General features: G+C 37.3%; 1 non-coding gene across 1 annotated transcript; it reads left to right on the top strand.

The window, feature by feature from the left end:
* The first annotated feature begins 19,103 nt into the window (after nucleotides 1-19,103).
* On the top strand, nucleotides 19,104-19,210 carry LOC146955130 (small nucleolar RNA R71). The gene has a single exon (XR_015025163.1). It is a non-coding gene; the product is annotated as a small nucleolar RNA R71 (small nucleolar RNA).
* The last annotated feature ends 348 nt before the right edge of the window (nucleotides 19,211-19,558 follow it).

The raw sequence follows: 19,558 nt of genomic DNA, 5'->3' as shown, positions 1-19,558 counted from the left end.
TTCGTTTTCAATTAGCATTAACTAAGTTACATGAGAGAAAATGAGGAGTTTGAATATAGAGATTGAATCAACGGGTGAGATTAAATTAGCATGTTTAGGAGGGAAAAATGCTAGGGATTAGGGCAAATTAGGGCAACATGTTTGCTAACCAAGTGGCGTAGGAAAACATATATATCCAAAATTAGTAAGCGAGAAAAATGATCAAATGAACTTTTAATTTGAAACGTCACAACTTTAAAAAAACAGTATCAGTAATCTTGCACTCACATCTGTTACACGGAACTCAAGTTGAAGAGTTCTAATCCGTTATAGGATTTGGATCTAATGGAGCTGAAAAAGATCAAAGATTCAAAGAAATTAGTGCAAGCTGAAAAATATAAACGAAACAACACATAAGAGATAAAAAAAGCGAAGATGAAACATTGCACCCTTCAAGCAGTGCAATGCTAAGAGAGTTAGTGCATCACTTTCCATTGTTAAGTCTAAACTGTTTTGATGTAAAAATGATGGTAGCAGAGGATAATTGCTATGCAAGCGTTAATATTGAAAGTTTCTCAAGTTAACATGAGGAGAGGATATGGTTAAAAAGTTTGTAGGGGATTGTTAATCGAATTGGCATTAACTCCGTTTTCAATTGCCATTAAAAGTGTGTTATTCATTTTCAATTGCATTAAAAGTGCATTATTCGTTTTCAATTAGCATTAACTAAGTTACATGAGAGAAAATGAGGAGTTTGAATATAGAGATTGAATCAACGGGTGAGATTAGATTAGCATGTTTAGGAGGGAAAAATGCTAGGGATTAGGGCAAATTAGGGCAACATGTTTGCTAACCAAGTCTAGCTTTTATAATAAAGGATAGCAACAGCAAGGCGCCAATTTTAGTAGAATTAGGGTTGGCACACTTTGTTAGCAATGTTATTCATATTAGAAATAAGTATGATATTTACGTTTTAAAGAATTGAATTTGAATATGGAAAGTGAAAAACACACTCCATTGATTGCTATGCATTTAATACCATTCATTAAGATCCATGAATTTTAACCATCAAATTATTTTGGAAAATGTTCGGTGGACATCCTATATTGGCATATATTTATTGAGAGAAAGTGTAATGTACCAAATTTTGATCCAAGACATTATGTCTAATTCATTTTTTTTTATTCGAAAAACACTACTTTTTTTTTTTTTGTAATCATCAACGATAAATTCTTAACATCAACCTATACAAAAAAAAACTCTTAAAATAAATATCCTTCCAATTATTTTTACAATTACAATTCTATCGAAACTCAATTTCATCCCCGTAAGCACTTCAAGCAAAACACCAAAGTATACATCATCTGAGCTTCGATACCTAAAATGTTGGTGTAAGGGGTCAGCTTCCGTAAACCACAAACCATACAAATCAAACCAAACATACGGTACAATATTATAAAATAAATTGTACAAGACATAAGTTGCCAACAAGAAAAGAAATACTTATAAATCATTTTCTTTTATTTTTATTTAGGTTCTTATGCAATGCTATGCATGCTCCTAAAACTAAATGATTCGGATATGACTCGCCACAAAGGCACACACAATATTTTAACCGCCACACATGCAAACGATATTATTTAACCGCCAGAAATAAAGTGGTTTTGTAGTGTACTCAGCTGGAAAATAAAGTGGATTGCACTTTTTTAGGGTGTGGCTGTGTACATATAACCGATAGAGATAACACCAAGTCATGAGATGCACATACACTATTCAATCATGGGTTGACTAACTACCAAATTCTTAGCAACTACCCTTATTTTAGTACACGTAACAAATACTTAAGCCTCGCTAGAACACTTAAATTATTTTGATGAATAGGCATACTTGGAATTCAAATAAACTAAAACGTGGTCATTTTAATTGGAGGAAGGAAACATGAGTATAAAAATAATTATTATAAAATTTAATCACTAAAATTAACTAAGTAATTCATTGTAATAAATAAACAAAAGATTATAATTAATTAATTAAAAATAGAGAATGACAATTTTTAAAATACTTTACCCATAAAATAAAACGCTGAATATATCATAAACTAAAAAAATTATTACATGACATATTACATAAAATATCGGGATGTTACATTATTACCCCTTAAAATAGTTTCGTCCACGAAACTAGAAATTCAGAAAACTAATTAATGTAGAGTTTCTTCATAAAAACAAGATCTAAGGATACTAGAATAATTTTATCACAAAGAGAGACAAAATAATTATGAATAAAATTTTGGGGTCTTACATTCTATCCACATAAAAATAGTTTCGCCCTCGAAACTAAACAAGAATAGGTTATAGATTTAACAAAACAGCTGCAGTAAAACCTTTCAACATTTTTCTTTTTCATAAAAGAAAATATACAATCCAAAATATTTTTAAATAATTTTCGAAGGATGATAATTAATGTAAAGTAGCCACTCAAATAGCTAACGACAGATAAGAAAAACTAAGAATGAAAATAAACAATCAATGTCGATAAAATAAAATTCCATGGTTTCGTGCGCACTCTGATATCAACTAGTTAGTCGTCCATCATAATGGTGGTACATACTATCCTACCCCAACAATCATCCTATTCTCTACAACTTGCACTTGGTGTTTGTAACACCCATACTAGACGTATCTAGAAAGTCTAGCATGTGCGTTAGTTTAGTACTGGATACATTAAAAATTTACAACAATAAAACTTCGAATGAATATATCATAAAACCAAATGCGTTCGTACATAATATTACAACATAACTTTTCTAAAGTATAATAGATGCATCCTTGAATATCCACATCGTCCTGCAGCGGTACAAACGAACACTTGGCGCAACATCCATTCGGCTACTAGCTTGCTAATCCATCCTGATATCTGAAACAAATAAGGATTGGGATGAGACATAATGTCTCCGTGAGTTCCACCTAATCCTAGGCTATAGGTAACCTCAGGGGAAACCTACAGTCACCACGTGTCTACAATACAACCTGCCTGTTGATTATACGTGTGTGGGGACATGCTTTCCAAGACGGTCGTGCATACTAGACCCGTCATAGGTACTTCTTAATTTGTTATAGGCTTCTCTTCTTATACGTGTCATGGAGGTTAAGGGGAATCTAAAACCGCAATGCCAAGATACGCTCTACGTATCGAGGCCTAAACATAACATAATCATGACACGATTCTAAACCGGACGATTAGGAGAAACCTAAGATGGTCATCGGCATAACTTTCTTTACTTGCTTCTACTTGCTTGAATACGATGTATCTAACCACATATCATATCTTATCACAAAATGTGATTTTTGCTATCTTACTATTCTTGACGATCTACGTCAAGGCTCTATGACATAACATATAAATGTATGAACAATATGCATAGTCAGCTTCATTAATTATGTTAGCGTTTAACAAACAACATTATCTGCGTTCACTTTACGGATTAGTCCCGGGTGGAGTAACCCCAGAAGTTAATCCCTTACTACCGGTGGTATGCCTAGCTAGGGAGCACCGGACTCCCTTAGTGACGTGCGGGTCCCTTAGGGCTTACCCCGTTCCCCTTGGAGAACCTTTTATATCCAACCTTGGAAGGAATACAAAAGACACGGCACCTACTCTTACTTAATGGTCTTGACCATATATGATTCTTGTCTTAAAACTTGCTTAAAACTTTCTGGTGAATATGATATCTAATCGCATCACATCTTTAACAAAGTCTTGGTCTTATGCATGAATGAAGGTTAAATTTAAACGTGCTATCTCTTTTACGTCGGATCCTTAACGATCCTACAAGAGGTAAACTTAATGCTTGCTTAACTTACTATGTGAAGAGATATCTAGTCAATTCATGTCTTGCCATACTCGTATGGTCACTCTAGCTCCTATACGAATAGAATACTCTATATCACTTCGCACCTTATCAAGCATAAAACTCATGTCTAGCAGTCTATTTCTTTATAAGCTATTCTAGTTCTTGACAAGCTATGTCAAGGCTCTACTTTTATTCCCCATCTTAGTTCATCACTACCCCATCATGCTTAAACTCTCTTGAGCCATCCTTGTGATACATGCTAAGATTGCCATGATTATTGATGCAAGGATCAATTGATGATATGTGCAAATTTCCAATAATTTCTGAAGACCGAAAATGCCATAAACCCAAGTTTCAAGCCATTTATAAATTCTAAGATTTGATAGAGCCAAGTTTGTTCTAGTAGAAAAATAAGTGAAAACAGCAAAAGAATACTTCAAAACGATCGCTACGGGCGCCCACACGACTGCCCCCAAGCACCCGAACGCAAAACAACGCGAACGTTGTCCTGTCTGGGGCGCCCGACGCCAGGAGTAGGGGGCCTAGCGCTAGCTCTCTGACTTGTGGGTGCCTAGCGCCCTTGTTCAGGCGCAGTGCTCTGTAACTTGCGTTTTCACGTGTTTCGGCCGCGGGTTTTCTCCATTTCCGACCCAAAAGTCGTCCAATTCGACCCTGTAATGCACCAAATACATCCAACAACATGTATAGACTTACTTAAACACATCTCATGGCAATTTTAACATATAATCAACAAGAATTACTTTGGGGGTACTAAAGTTTCATAAAAGCTAAACTAACATAAATCATGATTTCTTCACAAGATTGAACAAACCCAAAGGTAGGATATCTATCTATGGAACTCACCTGAATAAGATTGCACAAGCTTAAGCTTCCAAAGATCAAACTCTAACTCTTGCTTCATCCATGATTCTTAGCTTAACAATCAATCCGCTTTCTAGTTGTTACTTGAAGGAGAAGAAGAAGATCATGATGCTTGCTACATCCCCAACCAAAGGATTCTTGAGAGAGTTTGAGTGGATTGGGAGAGAGGAAGGGGGCGATGGCCTAGAGAGTTTCAGTTATACAATATTTGATCAAAACATGTATCTCATTAAACCAAAATCTACCTCCTTCGGTTTCAGTTATACAATATTTGATCAAAACCACTCCAAAGAGTTCGAAGCATACCTTACTCATCAAACATGTATCTCATTCTTCTTCCTTAATCCGCATTAACAATTATAGTCTCTTCGATCTTAATATCTTACTCAAAATCACAGAACTATCTCTAAACATTGTGATTGAAACTTACCTTTTTACTGCAGACGAATTGGTTATCTTGAATCTATAACTTATCCACTTAACATGAACCATACATTAACTATGACACTCAGAATTTGCCTTTAAACTGGGGTCTTACTAGAATCCAGGTTTGCCTTGCAGTGCTCACTTGCACCTAAAACATTGATAGGCCAAACTGCAAGTGCACGGTCTATCGAAGTAGTAGTAAAAAGAGTATCGTTCCGCTAGGGAGTTATGAATTCGATTAAATTTTAGAGAATGATTAGAAGAGAAGAAAGATTATAAAATAGGGGGTTTTAAATAAGAGAAAATAACAATAATAAAGTAAAAGGAGCCTTGGGATTATTGGTTCATCCTAATGATAAGTCCTTCGCAAGCAAAGCCTTAAACTTATAACTTTACGTTGGTCCTAATTTCTAAAGACAAATTTCTCTTTAGCCTATCACATCTCCTTTCGGTCTCAGTGAGTGTGTTCCTCCAACAACCACACCTATTTTCATGGGTGATTGCCTTTGGAATCCTTGAAGCTCGAAACTTTATATGTCTCAAGGTTTGCTAGACTATTTTCATGTTTCGGAATCCTTGTCTAGATTCACTTGTTCGAATATCAAAACTCCACTTTCGTTTTATGAATTGATATTTGGAATAATGGATTAACAATTATCAAACCCTCCATTTTCGTTTCCATAGTTTGATAATGGTTAATTCATGTTAAAATGGTGAATCTAGATTAGAAATTAGGGTTACATAAGATTAAGGTTTAAGGCTTAGCTTGATCTGGATTATGTCATTAGACTTATCCAACAATCCCAAGACAAAGAAATCTACTCACTAACGTTCATTGTAGATATGGAGAAGAAGAGGAAGAAGAACATAAAATAAATAAATAACAAGAAAATAAAGATGAACTTTTATTCAAAGAAACAATTGTCACATATTATTTCCAAGAACAAAAGATGAATATTTGTGATGAAGAGCTACTCTACTTATAGCTTTACAATTGACTTAAAATCTAAGCAACTATAAGGGTATTGTAACACCCATACCAGACGTATCTAGAAAGTCTAGCACGTGCGTTAATATTAGTATTGGATACATTAAAATTTACAACATAAACTACATACGAGTGAATATTTATACAACAAATTGCGTTCGAACATAAATAACATATACATCTACACCATACATATATAATTCATCCTTAAAATCCAAAGCATCCTGCAGCGACACGAACGCACACTTGTTGAAATATCCATCCGACTTCAAGCTTGCAAAACCAACCTGTTTATCTGAAACAAATAAGGATTGGGATGAGACATAATGTCTCAGTGAGTTCCCCTAAATCCTAGGCTATAGGCAACCTCAAGGGGAAACCTACGGTCACCACGTGTCTACATTACAACCTGACGGTTGATTATACGTGTGTGGGGACTTGCATTCTTAGACGGTAGTGCATACTAGAGCCGTCATAATCACATCTTACTTGTTATAGGTTTCTCATCTATACATGTCATGGCGGTCGAAGGGAACCTAAACCGCATTGCCAAGTGTACACTTTACATAACAAGGCCTAAACATACAAGAACATAGCATATCATGACGTGATTCTAAACCGGACGATTAGGGGAACCTAAGATCGTCACCGGTATCATATTCTTTACTTGCTCTAATCCATGCCTTATACTTATCATGTAGCATCTAGTGCTCTTGTTCTTAAACATAAATGTGCATAGATTCATTCTTGCATAATCATGAAACATAATCATAGTCATATCGTGCATAACGTATCTAAGTTCTTTCATGGGTTAGCGTTGAACAAACAGTTATTATCTTGATTCATTTTACGGATAGTCCCGGGTGGAGTAACCCCGAGATCAATCCCATACATGACCGATGTACGTACATCAGACTCCCTCGGTGTCGTGCGGGTCCCTTGCGGCTTAAATCTTTCCCCTTAGGTCGAGAACCTCTTGTATCCCCCTGACGTGGATATCAAGAGACACGAGCACCTACATCTTGTTTACTCGGTGACATACGGGTCCCTTACGGCTTAAATCGTTCTCATCATGAGAACCCCTTGTATCCCCCTGATGTGGATAGCAAGAGACATGCCAGCTACACTTATTAAGTCATAGTCTTGTCGTTCGTATAGGTTAAACCTAATCATGCATACTTGTTTACCTCGAAATCTTGATCGATCCGATTAGCGGTAAAACATACTTGTTCATGCTTGTACATACTTATTCATAGTGGAGAGATTAACTAATCAATCCATGACTTAACATACTTGCTAAACATTCTTAAACATATGCGAAGAGCTTGTACTTCGCATCTTGTCATTCTAAGAATTCTTGCTAACTATCTAGTTCTCGACGACTATGTCGAGGCTCTAGTTTTCCCTTGCTTAAAGTATATCTTGCTACCCCATTCATGACATATTTCTCTCATATGTTATGTCTTATTACCTTGTTAAATAATTGCCCCTTACAAGAGATTTACTTGAAAAACCTATGCCTTGGGGTTTAGTTATGAAGGTTTTACATTTATAAAAGTTTATGTGAGAGAAAGTCGAACCGAAACATGATAATCAGGCAAGATGAGCGAACAGGGCAGCAGCCACCATTCACTCGCCTCGCGAGCAAGCTTACTCGCAGTGGCGAGTTGCTACTCGCAGTGGCGAGCTTGGGGCGAACAACCACCCCCATTCGACTTTTCCTGCTCGCATCGCGAGCCCTGTACTCGCAGTGGCGAGTTAGTGCAGTTCAGAACCTGCACAAATGTAGTTTTAAGCCATAAATCATCATCACTAAGTGTCCCAAGGCATATGACATCTCTAGTGGTCATAGGAAACCTGAAAAACAGTCTGGGAGCAAGCATTCACAAGCATAGCAAGCATAACAAAGAAAAGGGCAACATAACACTAGATAAAAACCCTAGAGTTTCATAGTTTTTATAACATTCTAGCATGACATAAACATAATCCCAAAGGGTAGGATAGCTATCTATGGAACTCACCTAGAAAGGTTCTTGCAACATCTCCAAGTTCCAAGCTCAACAAGCCAAAACTCTAGCTTTTGTCCCACTTGCAATCCTTTGATCAAAACATACCATCTTGTTCTCCTTTCTTGCAAACTAAGACACCTTGTTTCACATCCATGAAAAATCACCTCCTGAACCATGTTTGAACTTACAACAAACAAACCCTAACTTTTGCTTTCAAAGCAAACTCATAGTTGACTCTTGCTTGCTTCATCAATCCCTTGCAACATACTCATCAAGAGCTCCCAAAACAAAGCCCAAAGCCCTAACTTCTAAATCAAAACCAAACCCTAGATTAAATCCATTAGAGAGAGAACAAACAAATCTCAAGCTTCTAAGAACAAAAGATCTTGAAGGAACCTCCTAAGACATGATTCTTGATAGAGAAAAACTTGAGAAAGATTGATGGAGTGAGTGAGAGAAGAGGGCGATGGAGAAGAGTAGAGAGAAGGAAGAGCACTTCTTTTTCCCCAACCTAGAGAGAGGAAAGATGAGAAGAGAATGAGATATTTTGGGATAAAACCAATTAAATATCCTTCTCCACGTGAAATTACCATATTGCCCTTGCCTTAAGCGTGTTTAATACAACACTGATACTTTATCCGTATTATACTGACTTGTCATAAAATATTAAGCATTAACTTACTTTCCATGAATTAAATTCATCTGACACGGTCAACGGGTAATATACCGATATTGTCAGACGGGATATTACATTCTACCCCCCTTAAAAAAATTTCGTCCTCGAAATTTAGAGATCACCTACCGATCATCATGACAAAGACTTACCATCTATGGTCTGATCCATACATCTTCTATTCATACATATTCATAGGGTTTGTCGTATCATGTCCCCATCTTGTTCCTTAACCCACATGCAACTGAACATAGCCTTCTTGATCTTAATATCACTCAAAATTTAGAGTTAACTTGTTACATCATAATTTATAATATCCCTTACTACACAAAGACTTGTCGTCTCGGACTCGTACTTTACCCGCTTAACATAAACCGTTCATAAAATTACCTTGTCATAAACATGAACACTCAGGATTTGCCTTTTAACTGGAATCCTATCGGAAACCAGGTTTGCCCTGCAGTGCTTACTTATATCATTGAGACATCTTTTTCATGCATACATAAGCTCATCGGGTAACCATATCATTCATAAATCAGTTTATTTAATGTACATGAAGACATATATCTCTTATTTGCATTACTCATCTAGACAATTCCACGAATCTCTTAACGAATCTTAAGAAATCTTCCGTTCTCATTGCAATCTCGTTGCATCTTATCGCATCTGAACTAATGGGTATCTCACATAGCTCGATATAAAGGAGTACAATCAAATTGTTACTTCATCTGACAATTTAATAACCAACGTCATGGTTAACGTGTTCTTGAAACTTTCTAACAAATATACTTGCACATACATCATACAGTCTTAACACATTTCCGTGTATCCCGTAGGATATTGGCTTCATATGAACATTGTCGTTTCCACAACATGTGCATACTTTCAAGTGCCACCTCTTGTTAAATGATAGCGATACGTGTTCTAAAATCCTTCTTGAAGAAATTTTTCTCAAACTTTGGTATTCGGGTTCTTGGAACGAATATATACATGACTAAAAGATTTTATCATTTCCAAAACTGATTGTATAATGGTACCACAGAACCACCGGACGAGTTTCTATATTTTGAAAAAGATTTAGCAACTCGCCCCAAACTTGTCCACGACAAGTTGGTCCTGAAGCTGGTACGTCTTAAGAGAGTTTACTTATGACGTATCTCATCAGTTTCAAAAATGTATAATTCCATGAGTTTAAAATAAGCATCGTTCCCACGTTCCATAATACCAATCTTAACTTTTAAAAGCTTTAAAATCATGACTTAACATATTTCAACAAGTATCGCATACGAAAGTATGATTCTCATTGCACAACTCGAGAGTTGCATCTCCTTTCATAATAACATACTTAACTCCGAAGGTAGATTCTTACATGCTTAACTGATATACATACTCACAATACCGCTTACATATTCGTAGGAAATCCTTGAACCTCTTGACATTAACTTGTCTTATGATGCTTCTGCTAAACTTGCCTTACCAACCGAACATTCTTCAAGAAGCTTCATACATACTAGAACTCCCATGTGTTCCATGGCGCTACTCTGATTCCCACCGGTTGGCTTAAACTAATACTCTAACCCGTTCGAGCAATTAAGACTTCAATTCATGCTTATCACTTGAATACTTACTTCTTGAGATCTTCCATGTTGCAACCACATCACAACCTACACTTGTCTTGTAAAACAAAATTTGTGATAACTTATCGTATGCTCATAATACTTAACTTGGGGTAAACCTTACATTCTTGTTTGTTGGATTTACCTACTGAGGTGTACATAACATACTTGAACTTGGTTCTGATCAAACTTGAATTCCTTTAACAACTTATCTAGCACTTGAACATATCTTTCTTAAACCTATAGCGTGGTACCTTCGTATCTTTGCATACTACATTTTGCTTAATCTTACCAATGCTTGCTCGTTAACTTTTCTTTTAAAGAAAACTTCGTAAACTAACGCATGGGTTATTGACATTGGTGATTTTCTACTTTATAAATATATTGAGTTTAGGCCTCGACCGTTGCTCTAAAATCATAGAACGAGTTGATAACACATACGTGTTGCCAAATCTAGACTCTAATAAGTCTAGCCCGCCCTACGAATGTAGTAGCACCCCGGTTCCTAGAAAATCTCGTGGATTTTCAAAAGTCAACTTCAATCACCCATACGCGTAAATTTTTCTAAAATTATTTAGACTATATGATCCAACATCATATCGAGCCCTAGCATATCCGTTAAGCAAAACATAGGTTCGAGAGATACGCCATAATTCCACATAATCCGAGAACCCTGTGATTTCTTTTAACCTTGCTCTGTTTTAACTTCTTACTCCATTCCTCATGCATAAACATCAGCGACTTTCCTTCTAAATACCGGAACTTCTATACTCTTGATCTTGACTCTTGACACATTAACTTTCCAAGTTACCTTAAACCGTATCGTTTTCGTTGATGGTTGCCCACGCCTTTTTCCTTAGAAATCATAGGATGTGATATGCATTCGTTACTTGATGTCATAAAAGATTTTCTCCACATCAAAGTTTATTGTGAAGATATCTCCCCAATAGCCATTGCAAACCATAGGAACAAACTAGTAAATTTTATAAAAACGGAAAGTTTCGTCCCAGGCTTGCTATTGGTGAGCTTCCCCAACTCTATTTTTCAGAAAACATTTATTGCATAAAGTTCTTTTTCTCAAGTATACAATGCACATCATTCATTCCTATTATCATGAAATATTCTATAACATATGCATGGCAACATCAACCTTTTTCGATACAATTCTTGGCACGTCGGAAATCAATGCCTCACTCCTGATAACATAAAACTTTCACTTGAGTCCTTAACTTCCTCTACTACGAATAACTTACCTCGTTACATTGCCTCTTATGCAACTTTCTGAGCATTCATGTTCTTAACTTCATTCCCATATTGCTATTCCTGAGAACCTGCTGACTCTGTCATCATATGCCGACTTCTCACTATCTTGTGGCCTTGCTCTGACATTCCAGAATATCATAACCCGTTCCAACAACAACTCTTACCGAATCTTTCGGTCATGATTAGATATATATATCCAACTTCTTCACTTATGGGTACCCGAAGTATCAATAACATCTTACCCAATATTGTTGGAACGTTCCTTCCTAACTTGTCTTACATTCCCAGAGGATTCACACTTCTACTTGATTAGTTCACCGGCCACCTTTTGCCACGATCAAACTACTTCTTCACATACTTCGTTCCTCCTGGGTCCTATTCAGCTCTCAGGCATCCGTTCTAATCGTCGAATGTTAAATTGAGTTGATCAGGCTCAACTAACAACAACAAATAGAACATCTACCCGGAACCCAATGGTCCCACTACCTTAGTTGTAATTTAATGACCCAAGACACGATCTGAATCGACCAGCTCTGATACCAAATGTAACACCCATACCAGACGTATCTAGAAAGTCTAGCACGTGCGTTAATATTAGTATTGGATACATTAAAATTTACAACATAAACTACATACGAGTGAATATTTATACAACAAATTGCGTTCGAACATAAATAACATATACATCTCAACCATACATATATAATTCATCCTTAAAATCCAAAGCATCCTGCAGCGACACGAACGCACACTTGTTGAAATATCCATCCGACTTCAAGCTTGCAAAACCTACCTGTTTATCTGAAACAAATAAGGATTGGGATGAGACATAATGTCTCAGTGAGTTCCCCTAAATCCTAGGCTATAGGCAACCTCAAGGGGAAACCTACGGTCACCACGTGTCTACATTACAACCTGACGGTTGATTATACGTGTGTGGGGACTTGAATTCTTAGACGGTAGTGCATACTAGAGCCGTCATAATCACATCTTACTTGTTATAGGTTTCTCATCTATACATGTCATGGCGGTCGAAGGGAACCTAAACCGCATTGCCAAGTGTACACTTTACGTAACAAGGCCTAAACATACAATAACATAGCATATCATGACGTGATTCTAAACCGGACGATTAGGGGAACCTAAGATCGTCACCGGTATCATATTCTTTACTTGCTCTAATCCATGCCTTATACTTATCATGTAGCACCTAGTGCTCTTGTTCTTAAACATAAATGTGCATAGATTCATTCTTGCATAATCATGAAACATAATCATAGTCATATCGTGCATAACGTATCTAAGTTCTTTCATGGGTTAGCGTTGAACAAACAGTTATTATCTTGATTCATTTTACGGATAATCCCGGGTGGAGTAACCCCCGAGATCAATCCCATACATGACCGATGTACGTACATCGGACTCCCTCGGTGTCGTGCGGGTCCCTTGTGGCTTAAATCGTTCCCCTTAGGTCGAGAACCTCTTGTATCCCCCTGACGTGGATATCAAGAGACACGAGCACCTACATCTTGTTTACTCGGTGACATGCGGGTCCCTTACGACTTAAATCGTTCTCATCATGAGAACCCCTTGTATCCCCCTGATGTGGATAGCAAGAGACATGCCACCTACACTTATTAAGTCATAGTCTTGTCGTTCGTATAGGTTAAACCTAATCATGCATACTTGTTTACCTCGAAATCTTGATCGATCCGATTAGCGGTAAAACATACTTGTTCATGCTTGTACATACTTATTCATAGTGGAGAGATTAACTAATCAATCCATGACTTAACATACTTGCTAAACATTCTTAAACATATGCGAAGATCTTGTACTTCGTGTCTTGTCATTCTAAGAATTCTTGCTAACTATCTAGTTCTCGACGACTATGTCGAGGCTCTAGTTTTCCCTTGCTTAAAGTATATCTTGCTACCCCATTCATGACATATTTCTCTCATATGTTATGTCTTATTACCTTGTTAAATAATTGCCCCTTACAAGAGATTTACTTGAAAAACCTATGCCTTGGGGTTTAGTTATGAAGGTTTTACATTTATAAAAGTTTATGTGAGAGAAAGTCAAACCGAAACATGATAATCAGGCAAGATGAGCGAACAGGGCAGTAGCCACCATTCACTCGCCTCGCGAGCAAGCTTACTCGCAGTGGCGAGTTGCTACTCGCAGTGGCGAGCTTGGGGCGAACAACCACCCCCATTCGACTTTTCCTGCTCGCCTCGCGAGCCCTGTACTCGTAGTGGCGAGTTAGTGCAGTTCAGAACCTGCACAAATGTAGTTTTAAGCCATAAATCATCATCACTAAGTGTCCCAAGGCATATGACATCTCTAGTGGTCATAGGAAACCTGAAAAACAGTCTGGGAGCAAGCATTCACAAGCATAGCAAGCATAACAAAGAAAAGGGCAACATAACACTAGATAAAAACCCTAGAGTTTCATAGTTTTTATAACATTCTAGCATGACATAAACATAATCCCAAAGGGTAGGATAGCTATCTATGGAACTCACCTAGAAAGGTTCTTGCAACATCTCCAAGTTCCAAGCTCAACAAGCCAAAACTCTAGCTTTTGTCCCACTTGCAATCCTTTGATCAAAACATACCATCTTGTTCTCCTTTCTTGCAAACTAAGACACCTTGTTCCACATCCATGAAAAATCACCTCCTGAACCATGTTTGAACTTACCACAAACAAACCCTAACTTTTGCTTTCAAAGCAAACTCATAGTTGACTCTTGCTTGCTTCATCAATCCCTTGCAACATACTCATCAAGAGCTCCCAAAACAAAGCCCAAAGCCCTAACTTCTAAATCAAAACCAAACCCTAGATTAAATCCATTAGAGAGAGAACAAACAAATCTCAAGCTTCTAAGAACAAAAGATCTTGAAGGAACCTCCTAAGACATGATTCTTGATAGAGAAAAACTTGAGAAAGATTGATGGAGTGAGTGAGAGAAGAGGGCGATGGAGAAGAGTAGAGAGAAGGAAGAGCACTTCTTTTTCCCCAACCTAGAGAGAGGAAAGATGAGAAGAGAATGAGATATTTTGGGATAAAACCAATTAAATATCCTTCTCCACGTGAAATTACCATATTGCCCTTGCCTTAAGCGTGTTTAATACAACACTGATACTTTATCCGTATTATACTGACTTGTCATAAAATATTAACCATTAACTTACTTTCCATGAATTAAATTCATCTGACACGGTCAACGGGTAATATACCGATATTGTCAGACGGGATATTACAGGTATCCCGGTAAAACTAAAACAGGGTAACTTGGCCTTCAAGCAAAAGTAGTTCTGGGAGGTGGCACGGCCGTGCCACATGTTGGTACGGGCCGTGCCAAGCTTTTGACTTGGGGGAGAGTATTTTAGTCTCCGAATCTTTCGTATTTTTACTCCAAATCAGCTCCAGACTCCTTTCTTTTGCTCCAAGACACCTTCCATCATATATTCCTTCCTGAAATATAAAATATGCAATTGTAGTAAACAAGCTCAAAAAGGAAACAATATTTAAATAAAATAAAACTTAATCTAATTAAAGCGAAACTAAATAATGCATAAAAATAGACTAAATATAGACTCATCAAACTCCCCCACACTTGAATCTTTGCTTGTCCTTAAGCAAAAGGCAATAGACATAGTAGCAACAAGAAAGATTAAACATGGCAACACAGTTGAAATACTCATGCCTCTCCTAAGGTTTTGTTTCAAGTACACTAATCACGACCTCAATCATCCCTTGTGAACCTATTCAACCTAACAACAAGTCTTAAGTGAGAGTGTGTGTGCAGTCCAACCCTTTTCTTGCTCCTGTATAAGACATATATTATGAGGAACATGTTCTATCTCTAATGCTAAAGCAACCGAGAAAAGTCATTTCTTCATTTCATATAAGAGTGATGGGAATTTAGTTAAAATTAAATTAGATTAACAGTTTAAGCACAAAGGGGCTGCAGGTGCTTAGGGGCTATCTATCCTCGTAGGAAGTCTTTATGGATGAGTTGTCCTTTCCCCCTAGATTCAAAATCACACTAAGTAGTGCTGCAAAATTTTTATTCATCTCCGCGTACGAAGTCTTTTTGGATGTGTTGTCCTTTCCCCCTAGCTTTGATGAATTTATTTTCCTCATTTGAGGGATTTGGAATTTAAGTTCAATTAGGGAGTCACCACCACAATTAGGAAGTTAGAGAGGGAGTGTCCTTTCCTCCACATGTTGGTGCCATTCTCCCGCCCCATTTTAATTCAACAATTTATAAAGAATAAAACAATAAAGCACATTTATTATTTCCCACACAATCTTATATTACTTTTACTCTAAAGACTTTTAAGGGTCTAAGTTACCACTAAAGATAGAACGAGTTCCTTAAAATACCTACTCATACACTTGCTCAAAGATTGCAACTGGGTGCTTTTCTCATTGGAGAATTTTTCACAATAAAACATGATGTGGGTATAGCAAGAACACTAGAAACACAAGAAATTACTTTCATGTACAAGAAACAACCTTTTTAAAGAGAAGACAACAAAAAAAAATTTATGCCATGATTTTACATTAAAAACAAGCTACTTAATCATGCCTTTCGCTATAAAAACAAAACAAAAGAATAAAGTTCAAGGGAGTTTGAAACACTACGACTCTAGACACTTTATTAGCCCCCCCCCCCCCCCCCAACACTTAGGGGGAGCATTGTCCTCAATGATTCAAAAGAAAAGAAAATTAAAAGAAGAAGAAGGAGTAGAAGAAGAATGAGGAAGAATGAGTAGTTGAAGAAGAGTTGGAGAAGGAGAGAAGAGAGAAGAGATAAGGGAAGAGAGGAAGAGGAAAGCTCACAATTGTTCATTGAGGTCCAAAAGAAGGACCTTGGAGATGAAAGTGTTGCATCATCCTTCAGAGCATTTCATTGTGATCTTCCATTATGCGGTTGCCCCTTTGGACATCATTTCTTAGTCCCGATAATTCAACACCTTTCCTTTGTTGCTCGGTGCTTATCCTCTCAAATTCAGTTTGCATTCATGCCCATCTTTCTTTGTCATTTAGCTCACTGGTTTCTTGGTCATGGTGCTCTCCCTCATGGTGCAAGTTAGCACCTTCTTCTTCATCAAGATTTTGCTCTTCATGTACCTGGTCATCATCAACATACAACAAATTTGCTTCCACCTCGATACTAGTTCGAGATGGGTTAGGAAGTAGTAACAAAATAGGCACATTGAGCTTAAGTTGGTATTATATGGGTGGATGATGTTTTATGAAATTCATAGCTATGAGGGTGTCTATATTCAGCCTATTGTTTCCCTCAATTGTTTTTATCCCCTCATCTTCACCCACTTCAAATTGCCTAGCTATGTATGTTATGATTCCACCCACCACTATCTCTACCTTACCGTCAGACCTATTACCTACATAGGAAAAATAATCAAGCAAGTAGAAACAAATATTCACATGGTGGTTATATGGCATAGCCCATATCATGAAGAGCTCATATGTCCTAGAGTTCCCTAACTCGGTTCTACCCCCAAATGGTACAAGCCATAACCCTCTGAAGGTACCTAATCACAGGTTATGTTATTCAACAGCTTAATCACATGTTCCTCTATTTCTAGTCTATCCATTAACATCAAGGTACCTGCAAGGAGAGATAGTTCTAGAGATTAGAGATTTATACCTATTCATTTGCTCAGAATCCTTGAATTGGATCCCATGATTGCGGACTGTTGTTTGCTGCTTGCACCACTTCAATTTCCTTTCCTCTTGGATGCCATTGACCTTGTTGATTTTGTTTTGGTTTGGGTTAAGGTTAGGTTTTGTGTGGGAAAGGTTGGTTTTGATTGGTGGCTTATGTTTGGAATGATGAATGAGGATGATTTGGTTAAGAATTTGTTAGATTTGGTGGAGTTATAGAGGTTTGAAGGTTGGGGGTTAATGGAGTTTTTAGAGAGAAGTGAGTGAATGGGGAAGGAGAAATTTTTTTTGGAGGGTATATGGTGCAGGAGCTTGGCACGGGCAGTGCCAACATTCTGCCATTTTTTTGGTTTTGGGTTGGCACGGCCGTGCCAACCTTAGCACGGGTCGTGCCAACATTCTGGCATCCTAGGCTCAAATTTTTTTCATTTTCTTGAATCATGCTCGGACAATTACCTACAAAACAACTTAAAACAACAAAAAACAAACAAAATAAAAGCAGTTAAATGTGTGGGTTGCCTCCCACGAAGCGCTTGTTTAGAGTCATTAGCTTGACGGTAAGAAAGTGGTTTGTCTAAGCTATACCCAATCTTTCAGAAAGGGACAATGACATCAAACTTACATTCTCTCCCAAATCACACATGGCTTTTGCTATAGTTTCAGATCCTATGACACAAGGTAGGGAAAAGCTTCCTAGTTTCTTAAGTTTAGGTGGCAATTTGTTTGGAAGTATTTCAATAAAATTTCTAAACTGCTCATCTAACTTGGATTTAGCAAACACTTGTGTTAAAGGAATTTTAGGCTCATGAGATGGTGAAACGAATGACTTTTAATTCTCTCCTATGGTTTTCTCACTTTAAGGCTCATTACTCCCTATCTCTCCTTCATTGTTCTTAGCTTTCTCAATGGAGTCTTCTAATTGTTTACCATCCCTAAGAGTAATAGCACTTATTTGGTCTTTGGGGTTGGTTTCAGTTTTGCCTAGAAGGACTTCGGAGGATTGAGAGGAAGTAGCCACCTGTTGTTGCACTTGAGAAGTCTGAGTCTCAAGCATCTTATCGTGAGTAACTATGGAGTTTTCTTTCGATGTAAGTTTGGCAAGAGAGTCCTTCAAAAATTCAGTTTGATTTTTAAGCTCTTGGAGCTGCTCGGATTGATTTATACAATAATTTTCTAAAAAAAGTTCCAAGCTGGATTTTTGAGGGACTTTTGGTTGTTTGCATAATTGGGTGGTGTTGTTTGTTGTCCAAAAAGATTTTGACGGGTTTGAAAAAAAATTTGGTTGTTTCTAAACCCTTGATTACATTGAGCATAGTTTACTTGCTCATGACCTCTAACAACACTACCTAGTTCACAATCAATGCCAATATGGCGAAATATTCCACAAATTCACAAGGTGGTGAAACAGGAGTAGGTGCGACAACACTTACACTTAATTTATCAAATTTTTGAAAAAGTATGTCCACCTTAGCAGATAGATGATCAAGGGGAGAAATTTCATACATACCTGCCTCTTTTTTAAAGGGTGAAGAAGCAGTAATGACTCTCTCGCTTGTCCACTGATATTGGTTTTGTGCCATGTCCTCGATCAAAGCATATGCTCCTGTGTATGTTTTATTCATCAAAGCTCCACCTGCAGCTGCATCAACATAAATTTTTGTGGGATACAAAAGACCATTATAAAAAGTGTGAATAATAAGCCACTTCTCTAAACCATGATGGGGACAAAGTCTAAGCATTTCCTTGAAACGCTCCCACGCATCGTAAAGAGATTCTCCATCTTTTTGAGTGAATTGTGTGATTCGATTCCTTAATTTAACAGTTTTAGAATGAGGAAAGAATCGGGAAAGAAAAGTTTGTCTCATTTGATGCCATGAAGTGATAGAACCAAGTTCCAATGAATGAAACCAAGCACTAGCTCTTCCCCCTAAGGAAAAAGGAAAGTAGTGCTGCCTTACGACCTCTTGGTTTGCATTCACGGTTCCACTGAGTCTTAAAAAGGTTGAAATATGAAAATTCGGATCCTCAATGGGTGATCCGAAAAATTGATTTGGCGGCACTAAGTAAACAAGTGCAGGTTCTATTTCAAAATTGTCCTCAACCGTTGGGTACACAATAGCATCGTATGACTCATTTGAAGATGGGATTGCATACTCTTTGAGAGA

Source organism: Medicago sativa, chromosome 1 (assembly GCF_051527215.1).
Source record: "Medicago sativa cultivar Bolivia chromosome 1, Bolivia_mono, whole genome shotgun sequence".
Lineage (NCBI taxonomy): Eukaryota > Viridiplantae > Streptophyta > Magnoliopsida > Fabales > Fabaceae > Medicago > Medicago sativa.
Note: the sequence above shows the minus strand (reverse complement) of the source record. Positions and strands in the feature narration are given on the sequence as shown.